Below are 6,871 nucleotides of genomic sequence, written 5' to 3'. Positions count from 1 at the left end.
ACGCTCTATCCACTGAGCCAAACCGGTCAGGGCAATAGACACTTTTTGAAAGAGGACATACATAAGCATGAGAGACATATGAAAATATGCTCCAAGTCACTAATCATCCGAGAGATGCAAATCAAAACAACAATGTAGTATCATCTCACACCTGTCAGAATGGCTATCATCAACAAATCAACAAACAACAAGTGTTGGAGAGGATGTGGAGAAAAAGGAACCCTCCTGCACTGCTGGTGGGAATGCAGACTGGTGCAGCCACTGTGGAGAACAGTATGGAGTTTCCTCAAAAAGTTAAAAATGGAACTCCCATTTGACCCAATGATCCCACTTCTAGGAATATATCCCAAGAAGCCAGAAACACCAATCAGAAAGGATATATGCACCCCTATGTTCATAGCAGCACAATTCACCGCTTATCATTCTTGTGTTCCCTGTGGAAGCGCTTTTAATTTCCTTCAAAAACTTTTCCTTTACATTCACAACTTGGCTAATTTTTTTTTTAATGAAAGAGGCCTAAATTTCAGCCTATTTTAGTTTTCAACATGTCTTCCTCACTAAGCTTAATCATTTCAAGCTTTTGGGTTAAAGTGAGAGACAATACAACTCTTCCTTTCACTTGAACAGTTAGAGGCATTGTAAGGTTATCAATTGAACTAATTACAATATTATTGTGTCTCAGGGAATAGAGAGGCCTGAAGAGAGGAAGAGAGATGAAAAATGGCCCAGTTGGTGGAGAAATCAAAACACACACAGCATTTACAGATTAAGTTTGCCATCTTATATTGGTGTGATTCATGGCACCCCAAAAAATTTATAATAATAATATCAATGATGAATGATCACAGATAACCATTACAAATATAATAACAATGAAAAAGTTTGAAATGAAAGAATTACCAAAATGTGACACAGAGATATAAAGTGAACAAATGCTATTGGGAAAATGGTGCTGATAGACTTGCTTAATTCAGGGTTGCCACAAACCTTCAATTTATACAAAACACAATACCTGAAGTGCAATAAAACAAGGAATGCTTGTATATATGTATATATAAAGAGAGTTACTTTTAGAATCAGTTCTAACAAAGAGCTTGGAAATTATTAGTCCTATCCTAAAAGAAAAAGCTTAAAAAACTGAAAATCAACCAACATTTCATGAACCCATCAAAAATCTGAGTTTTCAGGACAAGCCAACACTCTGAAATCTGGTCAGACAAATCCAGAGTTTCAGAGTTAAGATCAGTTTATGTGGAGCAAGCCTCTGGAGCCAAAAAATGGTAGGTGAACTTAGCTGGTAATTTTGATAAATTGCTTGAGGCTCGATGTGAATTAGTGTGAATGAGAAACTTCTAAAAACATCAGTCTTGCCCTACCTGGTTTAGCTCAGTGGATAGAGCGTCGGCCTGTGGACTGTAGGGTCCCAGGTTCGATTCCGGTCAAGGGCATGTACCTTGGTTGTGGGCACATCCCCAGTAGGAGATTTGCAGGAGGCAGCTGATCGATGTTTCTCTCTCATCGATGTTTCTAACTCTCCATCTCCCTCCCTTCCTCTCTGTAAAAAATCAATAAAATATATTTTTAAAAAAACACATCAGTCTTAACAGGGCACCCACCTTCATAGATTTTACCTTCAGGAACTCCACCCAGTTCTCCTGATGAAAAGTCAAAAAGATCCACTTCTGGCTTGTACAGGAGTTGGGAAAGAATAATGTTTGTGAAATACAGCATTTTCCTTAACAAATGCCTCTTCTCCAAGGGGAAAGACCTCCAGCATCTTATCTCACATGATACAGGTGCAATTTCTACCACTGTAATCCTCTCTAGTCTTTTCTTGTCTTTCTGGCTTCTTTAAGGATGGGAAAAAATAAGAAATACTTTTGAAGGTCACTATCCAGCTATATAGCCACAGTAAAAAAAAAAACACACAAAAACCTGAGATTTAGTCAAAAGATTATAAAACACTTCCTTTTCCCCAAAACACTTTACTACCACACCACCTAGGCTCCAGTATAGAAAAGGGGATTTCAGCTGAAAGATCTGCAATGAAAAGACTCTCTAAGGAGCAGTACTTAGTGAAGCTCAAAGTCAACAGGGGAGACAAAAAAATATGCTAGAGAAATTTGAGTCTCTGGCACCTATAGCTACAGCAAATATTAAATACAGACAAATCCTAGCAAGATTAGCTAAATACTTACTCTAGAGTCCATTACTAAAGTTTCTATTATCCAATATAATACATTTGACTTTAAACAAAAAAATTGACAAGGCATGCAATTATAAAACAAACAACAAAAAGCAAAACAGAACAAAATAACTACAGTCTAAAGAGACAAAGCAAGCATCAGAACAAGATTCAGAGAAGAACACTAATTTGAGATTGTCAGACTGGAATTTAAGATACTAATTATAAATTAACATTGAAAATTAATTTGCTAAATGCTTTAATGAATAAAAGTAGACTACATTTAATAACAGATGGATAATGTGAGAGGGGAGATGGGAATTTTAAGAAGAAATCTAAAGGAAATACTAGAGATAGAAAAACACTAACAGAAATGAAGAATGAAGAATGGGCTCATCAGTAAACTCGATATTGCCAAGGAAAGAATTCGTGAGCTTGAAGATAGGTCAAAGAAACTTCCAGAACTGAAATGCACAAAGGGGAAAAAGGAATTTAAAAAAATACCATAAGAGAACATCCAAAAGTTATAAGAAATTTTGCAAAAAGTATAATTGGAATACTAGAAGGAGAAAAAAGAGTAAATGAAGCAGAGGAAATATTTGAAGTAATAATGCCAGAGAACATTATAAAAATAAATGACAGACTCCAAACTACAGATCCATAAAATTCAGAAAGTTCTAATGATGATAAATACAAAACAAAACATAGCTAAGCCTGTCATTTCATATTTCAGAAAACCAAAGACAAAAAGAAAATCTTAAAAGAAGCCAGACACAAGAAGCCACCTTACCTATAAAGAAACAAGGGTAAAAATTTTACAGAACTTTTCATCAGAAACCAAGCAATCAGAAGAGAGTGGAGTGAAATATTTAAAGCATAAAAAAGAGCTTTTCCTTTCTGCTCTAGGCCCGAGTGGCTGCGTTCGAAATGGGCAAGTTTATGAAACCCGGGAAGGTGGTGCTGGTCCTGGCCGGACGCTACTCCGGACGCAAAGCCGTCATCGTGAAGAACATTGATGATGGCACCTCGGACCGCCCCTACAGCCATGCTCTGGTGGCTGGAATTGACTGCTACCCCCGAAAAGTGACAGCTGCCATGGGCAAGAAGAAAATTGCCAAGAGGTCAAAGATCAAGTCTTTTGTGAAAGTTTATAACTACAATCACCTCATGCCCACAAGGTACTCTGTGGATATCCCCTTGGACAAAACTGTTGTCAACAAGGACGTTTTCAGAGACCCCGCCCTAAAACGCAAGGCTCGGCGGGAGGCCAAAGTCAAGTTTGAAGAGAGATACAAGACCGGCAAGAACAAATGGTTCTTCCAGAAGCTGCGGTTTTAGATACATATTTTGTTTCTGTCATTAAAAATCCAAAAAAATAAAAATAAAATAAAATAAAGCATAACAAAGAAAAAGGCCTTCAATTTAGAATTCTATATCCAGCAAAATTAATCTTCCTATGTGAAGGAAAGATAAAAATGATTGAGCTCTATGTATTACCTATGTTCCCAGCTGTATTTGTATAGGTTTCACTTAATTGTCTTGGGTTTTTCTGATAAATAAGTCAAATCATTTGTCATTGATTGTGCTTATCCCCTAGCCCTTTTTAAAAATATCTTTCCATTTTTAATAACATTGCCAAAAACTTCAGAAGAATGATAAATAATATTGGTGATAAAGGACATCTTTATCTTGTTTCTACCTTCAGTAAGATTATTTTTGGTACTTACCAATTAAGTATGATAGTAACTTTGAAATTAAAAGATGTATACTTTATTTCTGAGTATAAATATATGTATACCTATCTCTACAAAATACACACACACACACACACACACACACACACACACACACACCAAAAACCTGAGGTAGTTTCAGATTGAACATTAAAGAGACATGAAATGTCTGTAAATTACATTTACATGTCTGTAAATTAGCTGACAGTATTGTACTGATGTTAATGTCCTGATTTTTTTAAATTATGTGTAAACAAAAATACTTGGTTCTTAAAAATATACATTGAGCCCTAGCCGGTTTGGCTCAGTGGATAGAGTGTCGGCCTGCAGATTGAAGGGTCCTAGGTTCGATTCCGGTCAAGGGCATGTACCTTGGTTGCGGGCACATCCCCAGTAGGGGGTGTGCAGGAGGTGGCTGATCGCTGTTTCTCTCTCATCGATGTTTCTAGCTCTCTATCCCTCTCCCTTCCTCTCTGTAAAAATCAATAAAATATATTTAAAAAATGAAAAAAAGAAAATATATATATATATACATTGAAGTTTTTAGAAGTAAAGGGCTATAACTTGAAAACAGTTAAGAAAAAAATATTTTAGACCAACAGATAGATATAAAGGAAATGTGGTAAAATGTTAGCAGTTGAATAATCTGAGTGTCGTTATATGGAACTTCTTTGTATTATTGCCAACTTTAAGACTGAAATTATGTTAACATGAAATGCTTTTAAAATGGAAATAATGCCTGTCTTATTCACTTCACAGAATTTTTGGGAAGATCCAATAAAATCTTGTGAGTGAAAAAGCTTTGTAAAGTGTAAGTTTTCCTACAAATATAAAACATAATCATTACTAGTGGAAAGAACTTCATAAACTATAAGGCTCTCTAAAATATAAAACAATTACTTTTACAGCATTTTTGTAGCTTTAACAAAAGATAGAATAAGTCTAGTTCTATATCCATTAACTCAATTTTTTCTCCTCTAAGAGAAGGCTTTTTACAGTAAAAAAGGATTGCCCTTTGGTTTCATTGTTTTGGGAGGGTGAGTGATCAATATTAACTTTATTACTTAAAAAAGATTGTCTCTTGTTCTGTGTTTACTTCCTGAGACTAAATAGCCTCCAAGTCTCTTTCCAACACTGAAATTTCATGATTTAACAAAAGGAATTTAGAAAAGCTTCAGATTGTTTCTATATCATTCCATAACTGAACCATGAAGCTGTCTCCTTTGATACTATTGCTTAAAATTATTGAAGAAGGCAATCTGGGTGATAAAAACAAACTTTAACACCTTGTGAAGTGACAATTTACAAAATCAAAACTACAATGAGATACCATCTTACACCTGTTAAAATGGCTATTATCAACAAGACAGGAAATAACAAATGTTGGAGAGATTGCAGAGAAAAAGGAACCCTCATTCACTACTGGTGGAAATGTAAACTGGTACAGCCACAATAAAAAACAGTATGGCAGTTCCTTAAAAAATTAATAGAGTTACCATATGACCTAGCAATCCCTCTTCTGGGTATCTACCCGAAAAATTCAAAAACATTTATTCACCAAGATATATGCACCTCTATGTTCATTGTAGCATGATTCATGTGGCCAAGACATGGAGACAATCAAAATGTCCTTTGGTAGAGGATTGGATACAGCAGATGTGGTACATGTATACAATGGAATACTGCTCAGCCATAAGAAAAGATGAAATACTGCCATTTGCAACAACCGGATGGACCTTGAGAATATTAAGCGAAATAAGTCAGTCAGAAAAAGATAAAAACCAAATGATTTCATTCATATGTGTGATGTAAAACTGAAACTCATCAATACAGACAATAGTTGGATGGTTACGAGGAAAGGGAGAATAGGGATTGAGGGTAAAGGGGGCCAAATATATGTTGAAAGAAGATGGTTTAACTTTGGGTGGTGGCCACACAATACAATATACAGATCGTGTATCATAGAAATTGCCCAGCCAGAGTGGCTCAGTGGTTGAGCATCAACCTATGAACCAGGAGGTCACAGTTCAATTTCCGGTTGGGGCACATGCATGGGTTACGGGCTTGATCCTCAGTGTGGGGCATGCAGGAGGCAGCCAATCAATGATTCTCTCTCATCATTGATGTTTCTATCTCTCTCTCTCCCTCTCCCTTCTTCTCTGAAATCAATAAAAATATTTTAAAGAAGATAAAATAAAAATAAGAACAATAAAAAACATATTTTTAAAGGTGTGCCTTTAATGCTTTAGTTTTTATGTTTCATTTAAAAGAATCAACTTCCAGCCCCTAGCCAATATGGCTCAGTGGATAGAGCATCAGCCTGCGGATCAAAGTGTCCCAGGTTTGACTATGGTCAGGGTACGTACCTAGGTTACAGGCTTCTTCCCGATCCAGGCCCTGGTCGAGGCTCATGCAGGAGGCAACCAATCAATGTGTTTCTCTCTCATCAATGTTTCTCTCTGTCTTTCCCTATCTCTTCTACTCTCCCTAAAAATCAATGGAAAAATATCCTCAGGTGAGGATTAAAAAATAATAATAAAATAAATAAATAAATAAATAAAAGATCAACTTCCAAAAGTACAACCAAGAAAAGCAAAAATAAACAAGTGGGACTAGATTAAAATAAAAGGTTTCTGCACAGCAAAATAAAAAGGAAAAACAATTTTAAAAAATGAAAAAAAAACAATGGAAGGGGAGAAAATATTTTCACACCATATATTTAATAAGGGCTTAATATCCAAGATTATAAAGAAATCATACATATGCTGTGGCCGGTTTGGCTCAGTGGATAGAGCGTCGGCCTGTGGACTGAAGGGTCCCGGGTCCGATTCCGGTCAAGGGCATGTACCTTGGTTGCGGGCACATCCCCAGTGGGGGGTGTGCAGGAGGCGGCTGATCGATGTTTCTCTCTCATCAATGTTTCTGATTCTCTATCCCTCTCCCTTCCTCTCTG

General features: G+C 36.3%; 1 pseudogene across 1 annotated transcript; it reads left to right on the top strand.

The window, feature by feature from the left end:
• Nucleotides 1-3,077: 3,077 nt before the first annotated feature.
• LOC102427028 lies at nt 3,078-3,567 on the top strand (annotated as a pseudogene). The gene has a single exon (XR_001348900.2). The product of XR_001348900.2 is annotated as a 60S ribosomal protein L27 pseudogene (transcript).
• Nucleotides 3,568-6,871: the final 3,304 nt, after the last annotated feature.

This window comes from Myotis lucifugus, unplaced genomic scaffold (assembly GCF_000147115.1).
Source record: "Myotis lucifugus unplaced genomic scaffold, Myoluc2.0 scaffold_98, whole genome shotgun sequence".
NCBI classification, from domain to species: domain Eukaryota; kingdom Metazoa; phylum Chordata; class Mammalia; order Chiroptera; family Vespertilionidae; genus Myotis; species Myotis lucifugus.
This window is presented reverse-complemented; position numbering and strand designations above follow the sequence as displayed.